Genomic DNA, 15,251 nt, shown 5'->3' with positions numbered 1-15,251 from the left:
TCCCAAAAAATCTCAAAAAATTTGCATATCATGAAAAGGTTCTCTAAAAGAAAAATTAACCTAATCATCTGAATCAACTAATTAACTATAAACACCTGCAAAAGATTGCTGAGGCTTTTAAAAACCTCCCAGCCTGGTTCATTACTCAAAACCGCAATCATGGGTAAGGCTGCCAACCTGACCCTGTCCAGAAGGCCATCATTGACACCCTCAAGCGAGAGGGTAAGACACAGAAAGAAATTTCTGAACGAATAGGCTGTTCCCAGAGTGCTGTATCAAGGCACCTCAGTGGGAAATCTGTGGGAAGGAAAAAGTGTGGCAAAAAACGCTGCACAAGGAGAAGAGGTGACCGGACCCTGAGGAAGATTGTGGAGAAGGACCGATTCCAGACCTTGGAGGACCTGCGGAAGCAGTGGACTGAGTCTGGAGTAGAAACATCCAGAGCCTCCGTGCACAGGCGTGTGCAGGAAATGGGCTACAGGTGCCGCGCTCCCCAGGTCAAGCCACTTTGGGCTACAGAGAAGCAGCACTGGACTGTTGCTCAGTGGTCCAAAGTACTTTTTTCGGATGAAAGCAAATTTTGCATGTCATTCGGAAATCAAGGTGCCAGAGTCTGGAGGAAGACTGGGCAGAAGGAAATGCCAAAATGCCTGAAGTCCAGTGTCAAGTACCCACAGTCAGTGATGGTCTGGGGTGCCATGTCAGCTGCTGGTGTTGGTCCACTGTGTGTTATCAAGGGCACGGTCAATGCAGCTATCAGGAGATTTTGGAGCACTTCATGCTTCCATCTGCTGAAAAGCTTTATGGAGATGAAGATTTCGTTTTTCAGCACGACCTGGCACCTGCTCACAGTGCCAAAACCACTGGTAAATGTTTTACTGACCATGGTATTACTGTGCTCAATTGGCCTGCCAACTCTCCTGACCTGAACCCCATAGAGAATCTGTGGGATATTGTGAAGAGAAAGTTGAGAGACGCAAGACCCAACACTCTGGATGAGCTTAAGGCCGCTATCGAAGCATCCTGGGCCTCCAGAACACCTCAGCAGTGCCACAGGCTGATCGCCTCCATGCCACGCCGCACTGAAGCAGTCATTTCTGCAAAAGGATTCCCGACCAAGTATTGAGTGCATAACTGAACATAATTATTTGAAGGTTGAATTTTTTTGTACAAAAAACACTTTTCTTTTATTGGTCGGATGAAATATGCTCATTTTTTGAGACAGGAATTTTGGGTTTTCATGAGCTGTATGCCAAAATCATCAGTATTAAAACAATAAAAGACATGTCATACATGTCATGATGTCAAATAATTGCTCTCCCTTTTTTTGTAAGTCGCTTTGGATAAAAGCGTCTGCTAAATGATTAAATGTAAATAAAATCAGGCAAAATCAATAAAAGTAATTTATTATGTTTTTTTCAGTATTTATTTATTGATCCATATTAATGCCATTTTATATTATGAAGGCTTCTGAAGGTTATTTATATAAAATCCCAAGTTCATAATTATCGTATTAAATTAAATGTATTGTTTATGTTGGTTAGCCTACATGAGGTAAAATAAGTTATAATAATGAAGGATAAACTGAAATTCAGAGCATTTCAACACAACTCCAGCTCACGTATTTGAAGGCTGCTATTGGATCAGTGAGGGTAAATGTCATATAATTGGTTTTGGCATCAATTTACTCCCATAGCTTACAACCTACATGAATGGTGCAACCGAAAAAAAGTAAAGAGTTAAACAAGATAGTTACTGGCTCTGTCCCAAATGGCACACTTCATGTTCACTTTCGGTCTTGTGGACTTACAATGGTCATTGCGTGCTGTTAAGTCCACAAGACCATAGGGTGCCCATTCATCATTAAACCTTAAAGAAGGGTGTTAGCGAGCGCCCCGTTTGCGGCTGCTATGCGCCCTTGATGCACACTTCAGCTAAAAACGCAAACTTTCGAACTACGCAAAGGACTTCTACCCGGCAGTCAAAGCGGCATTACGTCGTGAAAGTGCGGACTAAAAAGGAAGACCGTGAGGGTTTAGGGTGCCATTTGGGTCAGGGCCACTAAGCCTTTAGTTTGGACTTTACGTTCAAATTTAAGAATGAACTTATAAACGACTGGTGCAACCCTACCCTGGACTATTGCACTGCCAATACAAGCTCTAGACCAAAAATTGATGCACCTCATGATGGAAATAACATCACAACATTATTTTTTGTCAAGATATTGTATTAACAATGCAAGTGTGTGAAAATGATTCTTCATGCTCCCTCCCATCTATTCTTTCACAGTCTGAGCCTGATGAATCTTGACATTTTCATCCTGGAATATGGCCATGATGTGTCTTCCTACATGGTTGTTTAAGAAATGACAATGACAATCTACCCACTCCATAAGCTTATACTTTAGCTCAGCATTGTGAGCCTCCGCTGACTGCGCACGGTCCTCCCCAACAATTTTTTTTATTATTAAACATGGATCTTTATTTTCAATAAAATGGCTTGTTACTTTTTTTGTAAGCTCATTTGGTAAATATATACTTGCAAAGTGGGTGGCGGCGTGATGAGGCAAGGGGGTAATCTGCACGCGGAAAGCGTTCCATCCCATAGGGGCGGCCATTGCTAACCAAGCCATCACCTGCTGTTAGCATCCCATTGACTCCCATTCATTTTTGAGTCACTTTGACAGTGAATAACTTTACATCTGAGGCGTTTAAAGACACGCAACAAAGAAACACGACAATGCATAAAAGGCTCCATTACCTTGTATCTTACACTATCGCCCCGTAGAAGCTGTTTTTGTAATCCATGCATTTTTGGATGCAGAGCAGCGTAGAAAGTTACAAAAAGCACACTGCACACGTCACACAAAATGGAGTCTCGTGTACTCAACATGGGCGACTGCAAACTCTGCGATGGCGCCATTTTTTTAATTATATTTATATTATAAATAATGATATTCTAATTTCCCCATGTAAATCACAGTTTATGCTCAATGTAAAGTTTTACATTAGCAGTTACTTGTATGAGTGTATTTGTCAGCTGTGAGTGGGGCGAACAGGCCTCAGAAAGTGACATGCTAGGGCTGCAGTGAGGGGTTGTGTGCTGCTTGGCTGCTTATCAGTCTCGGTCTCCAGTCGCCATTCTGGATATGATGGGACACTGTTGCTATGGCAGCCACAGTCCCATCAGGCATGACAGATTCACAGTTCTGATACAGGTTGTGTGATAGTATACATTTTAAAATGAAATGTGGTTGTGATTTATCAATGGCGGGGGTGGCTGCCTGAAAAAAAAAACATTTCGGGTAAATCATCTCTTTTACCCGATGTTTTTAAAAAACATCTCACTCTTTTACCTGAACTCTAATGTGTTTTACAGATACATATAGGTATTAACCATCTTATTTGCTAAGTGTTTTCTACCCAAAAAACTTTCATTCATTTCTCCACATCAACTGTTCTATCTGAAGTTGTGAAATAAAACATACTTTCCAAAGCACACCCCTCCCTTGTGTACGTCTGTATAAAGATACACAAGGGATACAGATGTTCCCTGCAAGAGCTAGCAGCTTTATACTTGCCCTGGTTTGCTCAAAATATCTCGTCATTTATGCTAAATTAAACATCTATGTCATTCTAAACACAATGCATTATTTTACAAGTGTATGTGACTAAGCTCGAAGGTAGCAGACCAGGTCAACAATATGCCATGGTTTCCAAGGAAACAATTTCATCTTGCCATAGACAAGGATCTATTTGGTTCTTTCCCCTGTCCTTCACTGTAAAAAAAAAATGGTTACACTTAATTTTGGTAAGTCCACTTTCACATTCAACTAACTAAACTTTGCTTTAGTTACTAAACTTCATGTCAACTGACTCTCTAGTAGACTATAGACTCTTAGTGCATTGTAAACACTTTTCAGTGAACTTAATCTGTACAATTCACATGCTATTCCTGGTTTAAGAATAATTTATTGGTTTTAATACCTTTTTTTTGGGGGGGGGGGGGGGGGCAGAGCTATTTTTAATAGAGATTGCGTTACTTTCCTCCCCCTTTAGTTGTATTTACTCATTTGCAAAAGTCATCTTGAATGTTGCATTTTCAGTACAGTTGAACAATTTGAGGGATGTATATAAGTTGACTTCATAAATTGATGTTGATTTTCCTAAAATGTTATTGTCTAGACTCACCATTATGGTGATCAGTGTTCCCTTTGGTCGGGCACTTGGAACTTTTATATTATTGTAATTCTCTTCCTATTGATGCAGTGATGCAACAAGTAATTACAGTTATTTGGTTTTAAGGAAGGAAAGTAGAGTTAAAGTTTTAAATATGGATATTTTTCGTACACAAACACATCGATTCCCTGCAGAAGGCCTTTATTAACCCTCCGGAGCCGTGTGGTTTTATGATGGACAGAGGCACTTTTTATGACAGCCACTACCATTATAATGCTTGGAAGAGCCAGGACTTTTTTAATATAACTCTGATTTTATTCATCTGAAAGAAGAATGTCAAATACACCTAGGATGACTTAAGAGTGAGTAAATCATGGACTCATTTTCATTTTTGGGTGAACTAACTCTTGAATGCGTGACCTAACTTCTAACTAAATCATTAAATCTATTTTTCATGTTGAATAATCTCACAACAATTTTATTGCTAACACTTACGTCATAAACACCTTGTGGAACTTTTAATTGGGTTGATATGCCTCCATATTTATGACAATATCTTGCAATTGACCATGCTTGAGTCAAACACACAGACTTTAACATTCAGCATGCAAAACACAACAATGGTACCTACAATGGTAGCTATAGTCAAGAGTGAAATATCAAGTTCTCTATCAAGCATTCGGCGTTAGTTCAGGCAGGTAACAGATCCGCTATCAGCTGACATCAGCTGATTGGCAAAATTCCAACCCTGCCATATCAGCTGATTTGATTCCTATGCGCTCAATTGGCAACTCTCAAACAGTGTGCATTAACTCCACCTTAAGTTCAGTCTGCCTGCTTGGCTGCTTCCACATCACGTTGCTTTGCAACCCACCTCCTCCCCAGCTCCTCCATAAACTTGTGTTTAACTTAAAGGGGTGATGAATTGAGAAATCAACTTTCCCTTGAGATTTTGATATATAAAATATCATGGTAATATAAGAATATCCTGGAAATTTCAGAGCTGAAAACTTTCTTGTTAGTCAAAGAAAAGCTTTTATAGACACCAGGCCCAGAAAACGATCGTGTGCCTCAACTTGACGTCATCGTGTGGCAAAACACACCTCTACAGGAGAAGAACAGCGCCTTATTCTATAGCCCCTCTCACAGATTCGTGCCTGACATCGGCCTACATAGAGCTAAACCGGATCAAACTTCTAAGCAATAAATATGATGCATAAGCTTCATTCGGATTCCGATATTATGAATGCATGGTTAAACTTTATTTTGAATGAATATCCAGGTCGAAGGGAAGACACTGTGTGTTTGTTCCTTCCTTTCACCACAGATTTGTTTGCAAACAAAAGACTGGATTTGCAGACAGGATGAGATTAAATGAATTAATGAATCACCATTTTTTATAAATGTGATAGTACTGCATTGTTACAGATCGTTTGACATCTATTGTGTGTGCGTGTCTAACAGAACATAATTTAGCACACTGTCAAAGGCTGAAGAATCCTTTATTTGTGGATTAGACTCGGATTAGATTCGGGATTAGACTCGGGTATGAATGGCCCAGGGCTTGCAAAGCCCAACATCCCGGGGCTATGTGTTTTCCAGAAGGGCTACTAAAACTTAAGCCTGGCTTGCAGACGGGCTATCTTAAATAGTGAAATATCATTATTATCTTAATGTGCGTTGTTCACTCTCTTGACTTGATATTTGAAGGAAAAATACAATCACGGAAGTTTTTATCATGCTGTCTGCAACATACTTGGCGTGTATGTGTGTGTGTACGGTTCACGCTTATATCCACCAATATAAGCGGGCCAAGTAATAATAAAAAAATAACATTCCAATGGTGGATGACAGATTAATCATTGTGTTTGTTTGATAAAGATGGGCAATTCATTCCGGTTGCCGTTTTCACAACACACTTTCAAAACAATTCCCATATGTACTCAATGGCTAAGGCGAAGCTCATTAAATGTGCAAATCTTATCCAGTCCTAGCTGTGGGTGTTTACTTCCAAGTCTTCAGTGCAGCATGTCCACAAAAACCGAGCATTCAGGAGAGAGCCTCCAAACCAGGGTAAAAATAGCTTATTCATTTATATATTACACTTACTAATAATGTTTTTGGATGTAAAAAACTTCATAAGTTGACCTCAGACAACAGTAAAAAAAAAATGTAACGTAAAAAATGCTCAAGTTCAGGTCTTCTGTCGCTGCCATCCTGTGGCTGCAAAACGATACTTCATGAGCAAGAAAATATTTGCCAACTGTCACGCATTTTGCATGAGTCACACGCGTCAGACTCTGACTCACGCTCTCACTCTGGCAAAGTAAATCTCATGGCAAATTTGTAAAGTTTTAATACAAAATTCAAACAATAAATTGCGTTTTGGCGCACTTAATGTGGCATAACAGATAAAGTCAAAGCCGTTGAATAACGACATGCGTTCATCTCCCGGCGGCACGTGCGCTCACGTGTATGAGGCAAGGGGGTAATCTGCACGCGGAAAGCATTCCACCCATAGGGGCGGCCATTGCTAACCAAGCCATCACCTGCTGTTAGCATCCCATTGACTCCCATTCATTTTTGAGTCACTTTGAAAGTGAATAACTTTACATGAGGCGTTTAAAGACATGCAACAAAGAAACACGACAATGCATAAAAGGCTCCATTACCTTGTATCTTACACTATCGCCCCGTAGAAGCTGTTTTTGTAAAAATAGGCTAACGATTGCGTCATAACCAACGCGACTCTGGCGCACAGTAGAGAAATTACCGTATAGACAGGAGGAGACGCTCAGAAACAATCTTTTACTGTCTATGAGACAGTCGGGGGGACGTGGAGACATAAAGTCTGATAAAGTCAAGGGAGAAGAATGGGGAGACGCCGATAGTGAGCCAAAAGCAACGGGACAAAACATTTAAACAACGTGATTCAGATTTCACTTTCCACAACTACTAGAAGACTTACAACTGTCAGACATGTTGCTTACGTCACATCTACGTCGTCAAGCTCAGTCTGAGCCGGAGTGGTACACTCAGCCATCAGGAAGTCAGTGCTTCTAATTGACCTCACTTTCCGCCGTTGAAGTCTATGGGAACGCTTTGTCCATTTCTTTTACTGTCTATGGTATGGGGTTACTATTCTGCCACATTCTTGCTCAACACAACTCAACGTTACAATATGACATAATTCCAGCCAATCAGAGATGAGGCTGCTAAATTCTGATAGGCTGGCTTAAAGCTACACTGTGTGATATTTTCCCCCATCTAGCGGTGTAAAGGTATATGACCATCCAGTGAATATTAGTTTCTGTTCCTCTCAATTCTGATTTCATTAGAAGTACTACGGTGATCGATTTAGTCCAAGATTAACACAGCAACCCCCCTCTTCACATTCGACACAGTTTCATCGAGTGTTAAAACGCGAAAGGCGAAGCTTGATTTAACGGGTATGTTCTTCTTTGGCCAATGTACTTTCAAGATGGTGGGGCAACATGGCGACCAGCATTCGAACCCCTCACCCGTATGTATTTTTCAATGGCATATTATAAACTTACGAGAATACTTTATTACTTGAAAGAAGTAAATATAAATTAATGAGCACATATATTTTTTGAAAGTACTAAGTGTTTTTAGCTAAGAATAAACTAAAAAAGTTACACAGTGTAGCTTTAACAAGACTCCCTTATCCCAAGACTCCCTGCATTACTCTACAGAGGACAAGGAAATATACATGGTGGAAATATACATGGAAAATCTATTTTAACACTGTTATAAAGTCTTTGACATTTATTTCCAAGTTCAAATGTCAACCATTTGACAAACACACTTTTTCTAAATTAATATCAAATCATATCAAGTAGGCTAGAAAATAGTTCTTCTTACACTTAGACATTTAACCAATATATGAGATGTGAAACCCTATTTGACTGAAATGGTATTAGAAATAATCTCAGAAATAATTATTTGTAAAAAAAAAAAAAAAAAAAAGAATAAAACTTGACTAGGATACCTTGAGTTGTCTTTTGACTAAAACTAGACTAAAATTACAAGACTTTAAGTCAACTTAAACTTGTAAGACTAAATATGACTAAAACTAACAAAGACATTTAGCACAAGACTAAGACTAAATCAAAAATAGGTGACAAAATTAACACTATAATTGATTCATGCTCTGTTCTCAGTTGGGGGGGGGGGGGGGGGTTACGCTGCTCTCGCAGTTTGCCAGAAGCTACTGCTGTACCCTTTTAGCGTTGTATTTAGAAATTGAGCCATACAACCAAATGCAACTTATGCACAAAATATGCCAATAAAAAGTTGACTAAAAGTTTTACAGAATAATAGTATTCTCTAATAGTATTCTCTAATCTCTACAGAATAATAGTATTCTTGACTTAAGTGGTCCTGACTGAACTATAGTTCTTTGTTAGTTACTAGAAGTGAAATACACTAACTAAGTAAGTCAATTAGTCATGTTTATCAGTACAACATATATTACTATTTCACTTTTTTCAAGGCAATCTTTATATCAAATAGCTAGATGTCAATCGGTTTGCATGATTTTTATTTAATAAGTCGAACTAATTAGATTTTAGTGTAGAATTCGGGGTTAGGCCTAGTAGAATAAGTTGGCATATAGTTGCATGTTACCTATTGCCATTGAAATGTGTTTTGGTGCAAAATAAAGTGTTAGCCAGAGGTGGACAAAGTACATAACTCTATTACTTGAGTAAAAGTAAAAGTACTACTGGTCAAATATTACTCTGTTACAAGTGAAAGTTGTAAAAATCGATTTTTACTCAAGTAAAAGTACAGAAATATTTGTTTTTCAAAAGTACTTAAGTATCAAAGTAAATTTCCTTTTTTATGCCAATGCATTATTTTATTATTGTTTTATAAATGCGCACTGTCATCATGGTTTAAGCCAGTCAGTGATGCTCCATCTGACATACTAACATACCACTAACTTAAACTCGTTTAAATACTTGTATATAAGTTACAAAGCCCTTTATAAAGCTGATTTCACTTTAAGTCCGAATGCACGGATCCAATACACTGATACACATCTGATATTCTCCCAACTTTACCATTCTCTTTCTCCCAGACGTTTATATTTTTAATATTTTATAAGACATGCACCAAGTTTATGCCAACTAAACTAATCTTGATTTTTTTTTTTTTAAACTGAAACATACTTTCAAAGTATGACTATGGTTGCACACACTTGAGCCTAAGAACCGTTTTCTTCCATTTTGGACATTCAAATTTTTCGTATTCTGTTTCTAAATCATGCTAAGCTATCATGTTATGTCCAAAAATTGGTAAAACTTTTTTAAATAATTGGATTTATGTTTTGAATACAAATTAATATAATAATTATTCTTAATATATTCAAATATGTTATTATACAACTCAATATTTTCCTGTAGAATCTTTATTTTTTATTTGTTATATTTATATATTTTATTGTTGCTGTGACAAACTCAGAAATAAAAGAAAGTTTGACATTGTCATCTACTACACTCCACTATTTACAGTTTTAACTTCAAAACAGAAGATCCCACATGCTCTCCTTTAAAGAACACAAACATCCTGACACAGCAAAGCATAGTTTTTGCTAAGTAAAACACAACAAGGTAAGGACACACGTTATAAATCAAAGGTCTTTCAGAGAGAGAAACTAAAGCTCCCAGGATCTACGTGGTCCATGAATAAGTGATTACGAAGGTCTGATGAATAATGAAGGTGGTTCAGAGATAAAGCTGACAGCAGCTGAAATCCCATTGTTCGCAGATCTGAGGGTCAAAGGTTCAGAAATACCCAAGCTAATTGTGTTTGTATGTTTACTAACTATTTATATTCATTTTGAGCATGCATAAAAGCCCAGATTTTGGCAGGTCAAAACCAGTTCTTGACATGATCAATTCAAGACCTTTGTGCAAGCCAAGCACTTAAACTCAGTAGATTATGCACAAACACGCATGCAAAAGGAAACATTTCTGGGGGTCTGAAGTCCAGGTTTAAAGGATCTTGATTCACAGTTGTTTTTGTTTGCAGTCATTAATCTATATGGCCATACATGTGCCACAATTCTGCAGTCCATTAGTGTGTGTGAGTGTGTAATAAGTTCTCACACATGACGAGTGCTCCTGCAGGTGTAATCTGCAGACTAACGCAGAGAGCAGTGCTTCCGTTGAGCTATTTCTGTTCTGTTCTCGCACTCAACCCTGATAATACAGCACACGCTGTCTGGCTTATGCTCCTTTAGTTTGCATGTCGTCATCGGCCAAGAAAACCATGTGCATGTGTGTCTGGGTGTTGGTTTTACACCAATAGCTGAGGAATAATACATTTTAAAATATAAAAACGTATTTCATAAAATGTTGCCATATTTCCTGTATATGTTTAATCTTATATTAAGAATGTTTTTAAAAATATGTATTTTACTAGTTTGTAACATGCATGTGCGTGTTACCGCTCAATCCAAAATTTGCTGAGTGTGCATGTATTCAAACCCAGTTTTTCGCTCTCTCTGCACTACGTCCTCCCAAAAGTAAAAGGAAGCCACAAGCACACTCTAGTCGTAGCAAGACTGGAAATTCATATGAACGCAAGCCAGTTTGGGAGCCTCGGGCTTAGGTGTGTGGCTCAGGAATCATTGCGTTCCATTTGAATGAAATTAGACAATATCAGCACTTTCGAAGGCAGGCTGAAACAGTACATCACATCTCTCACTTTCCTTTTCACTTCCTTAAAACATTCACACAGACAGATGGATTATCGCCTTTTTAATATGCTGTGTCATCTAACGTGCGCTCTCTGCAGGGTTTAATACTTTGGCCTGGCCTAAAGTGGACTTAGATGTACAACACTGCTGTGTTAGCTTCTCGCCTGAAGTCTGAGAAACCCACTCAGGTGTAAAGAATAGAAAAATGGCCTGTCTCCATTGATTAGACCTTCTAGAGGAAATGAGTGCTCAGATTCAACAGCACATCCACAGGGACCGTGAAGCGTTCCAGGTTGATTTATATAATTAGCCTTTGCCACTGCAGCTATTTTTTTGTATTGCATGTGAGTAAACAATTAATTAAGTATTTATTTTTGTAAAGGAATGTTCGTTTTATAATCAACTAACCAATGGGAAAATCAAAATCAGAAGCAAACTAATTGACAACACAGTGAGTTACATTACATTAGTTTAAAATAAAGGTTACATGCTCTCGACAAGGCACAGGGAGTGAATCAGTGGTCGATAAATTCTACACTGACCTCCCTTCAGAGTTATTGACTGACCCGGTCAGTTACAAATTGATTTTTTTATGGCCCCAAATCCCATCAATGCTGATCTCTATAACTTTCTGATTGAATTATCTGATTTGCTCTTGATCATTTGAGTACAGTGAATCTGATGGTGTTGAAGGAATGTATAAACTTTAATCATTGGAGATGCTACAGTATATTTCATTTGACACAAATGAAAACGAGGCAACCAGGATCTTCATCTTATTCTGATAACCCAAGAGTTGTTGTCCTCTAGATAGAATTTAGACACATTTTATGAGCTGAAAGATAAAGTATTTAAAGTCATGAGTCAGGAAAAGGCACATTGCTGCCACTGGGGCGGTACCCCAAAACCAAAAAGGCACTAATATGTACCTTCACAGTACTAATACGCACCTTTAGGGGTGATGAATTGAGGAATCAACTTTCCCTAGAGCTTTTGATACACTATAAAAGGTCATGGTAATATAAGAGTGTCCTGTAAATTTGAGAGCTAAAAACGTCCTTGTTAGTCAAATAAAAGCTTTTATAGACACCAGGCCCAGAAAACGATTGTGTGCTTCATCTTGACGTCATCGTGTGGCGAAACACACCTCTACAGAATAATAAGCACTTTTATTTCAGTAGCCCCGCCCACCGACTCATGGAGCTGTTCGGATCGCACTAGCCAGCAGCAATAAATATGCCCAAGAAGACAGCAAGATATTGCACTATTCCTGGTTGTGGAAAAACACAGTCGCTGCATAAGCTTCCTTTGGATCCTAAAATTAGGAATGTGTGATACTTCATTTATTTTTAATTAAGTTCCAGCTCACGTGGGGAAAACATTGTACGTGTGTTTGCTTCATTTCACTGCGGAATAATTTGTAAACAAGTCTCAGGTCGAGTTGGATTTGCAGACATACTGAGCTTAAAACACAATGCTGTGCCTTCTATATTGGATGTGACAGGAATGGTGCAATGCACTTATGTGAGTAAAATGTATTTTTAGTAATAGTAGTAAAAGTGATAGTAGTCCTGAAGCTTTGTGTTTTCCACACAAAATGAAAGCCCGTCAGCAGGCGGTGAATCGGTTCGCGGTTCATGGTGTATGTAAAAACACCGATCAGGCGGGCCAAGTAATACAAAAATAAATATTTCAATAAATCGCATGTGGATGAGAAATAAATCATTGTGTTTGTTTGATAAAGATGTTTACGAGCCCTGTAATCGAGATAATTATTCCGGATGCCACTTTCAAAACAACCCCTCCCTCATGTGAACTGACAGGGGAGCAGAAGCTCATTAAATATGCAAATCTTAGCCAATCCTAGCCGTGGGCGTTTAATCCAAGTCTCCAGTGCGACACGCCCACCAAAACCCAGCATTCAGGAGAGAGCCTCAAAACCAGTGTAGAAAATAGCCTATTACTTATTAGATATGATGTTTTTTTAATGTAAAAACCACACAAATGTCATTAGTTGACCTCAGACAATAGTATACATTTTTTTTAAAGCCAGTTCATGACACCTTTAAAATATTACCTTCACAGTACTAATATGCACTCCTAAAATATTGATATGTACCTTCACAGTACTCATTTGTATGTACCATTTAGATGTACCTTTTTACCTTGGGGTGACAACACTGTACCTTTTTTCTGAGAGTGAATACAACCAATTGAATGGATGTAAATATCTGCACATTGTCATTTGCCATGACTGGTGTATTCCAGTGAATAAATATATGCTGGATCCATGCAAAGTATATCAGTTTAAGGATTTTGTCATGCACAGAGCTTTGTTGCTCAGTGCATGACTCGTGAAGAGGATAGCCTATTCAGTACGAGAACAAAACTGTCATTGTACTCCTGCAGTGTGTCTGTGTGTGTGTCTATGTGTGTTATTGTTTATCCTCTTGCGCTGTGACTCTCTTCTCTGCTGCCAGGCCAAAGCAGAAGTTCTCACATGGCCAAAGCCCTTAGTCACATGGCCTGGGCATGTGCCACATAGAGCAAGCAGTCAATGCACACCAACACTAAAGCTTCTCCCCTTTAACACAGATAAAGGACAGTTTATAAAAGAACAGGAGAGAGACGGAGACCTAAGGCCAAGAGCTTGACGATTTCTATTGAAACCGAGAACCTGAAAAAAGACTGCAGGGGAATCGATGTGAGAAACTGAGGAAGGTCAAAAGGAGGAGGGGAGAGAGAGGAGAGAGAGAGAGAGAGAGAGAGAGAGAGAGAGAGAGAGAGAGAGAGAGAGAGAGAGAGAGAGAGAGAGAGAGAGAGAGAGAGAGAGAGAGCCACACTGACTGCATGCTGCTGAATTGCATGGTCATCTTCCCAGCTGTTCCTGTACATACACTGACATCAACTTAGCTTTAAGCCACACATCAGAAAAGGGAGGGAGAGGGAAGAGTGTGTGCGTATACGTGTGTGTTTTGTTAGTGTAACATAGGAGGAACAAGAGGGAGGGGTCCTTTCCCAGCTGTTGCAGTGTTTGCACATGGTTTATGACACTGCAGTAAGTGTAGCTCAATCCCTCTTTTGACTGTTTAAACATCATGCGCCGAAAATGTGGCAAAGATCTGCCGAGGGTCAGGTGGGAACTTTGGAATTTGGTTGCAGAGATTATGAATGCAGACAACCTTCTGATTTGATTTCTGATATGATTTAGTCAGACTATCCTAAAGATGCAACTTACTTGTTTCCACCGAGCACAGCAAATTTTTGCTTTTCAAATCTTGCGCCTTATGGAATTTAATAAACATTCTCGGTTCATGAAATCATGCCCGTCACATCTTTAACCTTGAGGGCTACCGCATACAGCACGCTTTTCTCCACAGCCTACATTTTAAACCAACAGCAGCGTTGCCATGGAGAGATATTAATTGCATTATTTCATGCCGGCAAGCATTGAGATATGCAACATTACAATAGCAGCTGCATAAGATAAAAAATGTATCTTGCTAGTTTTTATGATATCTCAAGCTTGCAAACGGTTTGCATTCATGTCAAAGCTGAGATTAAGGACACCTCCTCTTCTTGAATCGTTGAATGGCATGGGAAATAACGCAAAACTGATTGCATCACCTGGGGTGAAGTCTAGCAGGCAGCTACAACGCAGATGTGTCAGACAGAACAACATTGTGAGCTACAAGTGAAGATAGCTGCCTTTTTAATCCTCTGAGCAGCCCCCTCCCTGCACTTGTCCTTCTGCGAGATGACCTTGTGCACAGTATCTTGTGACAGACCCACACAGACAGACTGATGAAAGCAAAGACCACAAATGGTTATTCAGGTCCCGGGCCTGCCTGTTTTCTGGGAAACAGAAAGTGAGTGATGTCAATGATGGATGCATTTTAAACACGGATGATTCATTTAATATGTGGTATAAAAGTCTTCCACGCAAGAGGAATTAATAAATTCTCATGTATTATTGTATTAAATTGTGTATTTCATCAAAATATCTGCATGTGCTAAACACTTGCATTTCATGAATGTTAAGGTACGTAATTAAATTGAACACATTTTATAATAAATTCTTAAAGTAATAATTTATGGAAACTCTCTGAAATGTTTCTTTTTATTTTATGTTTAGATGAGCTACATATGCTACCCCTGCACTGACATGGTTAAATTTAGACAAAGCTTAAAAGGTTGATTTGATCTATTACCAGCTCAGTACACAGACAAAAGCTCAGTTCTCCCTCACATAAATCATCAGAAATATAAACTGTACAAACACTAAACTTGACACGTAGCTTCACAGAAATGAATTACTTGAGATAGATTCCTCCAAAGGATGTCAC

This window comes from Pseudorasbora parva, chromosome 11 (genome assembly GCF_024679245.1).
Source record: "Pseudorasbora parva isolate DD20220531a chromosome 11, ASM2467924v1, whole genome shotgun sequence".
Classification (NCBI taxonomy): Eukaryota; Metazoa; Chordata; class Actinopteri; order Cypriniformes; family Gobionidae; genus Pseudorasbora; species Pseudorasbora parva.
Note: the sequence above shows the minus strand (reverse complement) of the source record.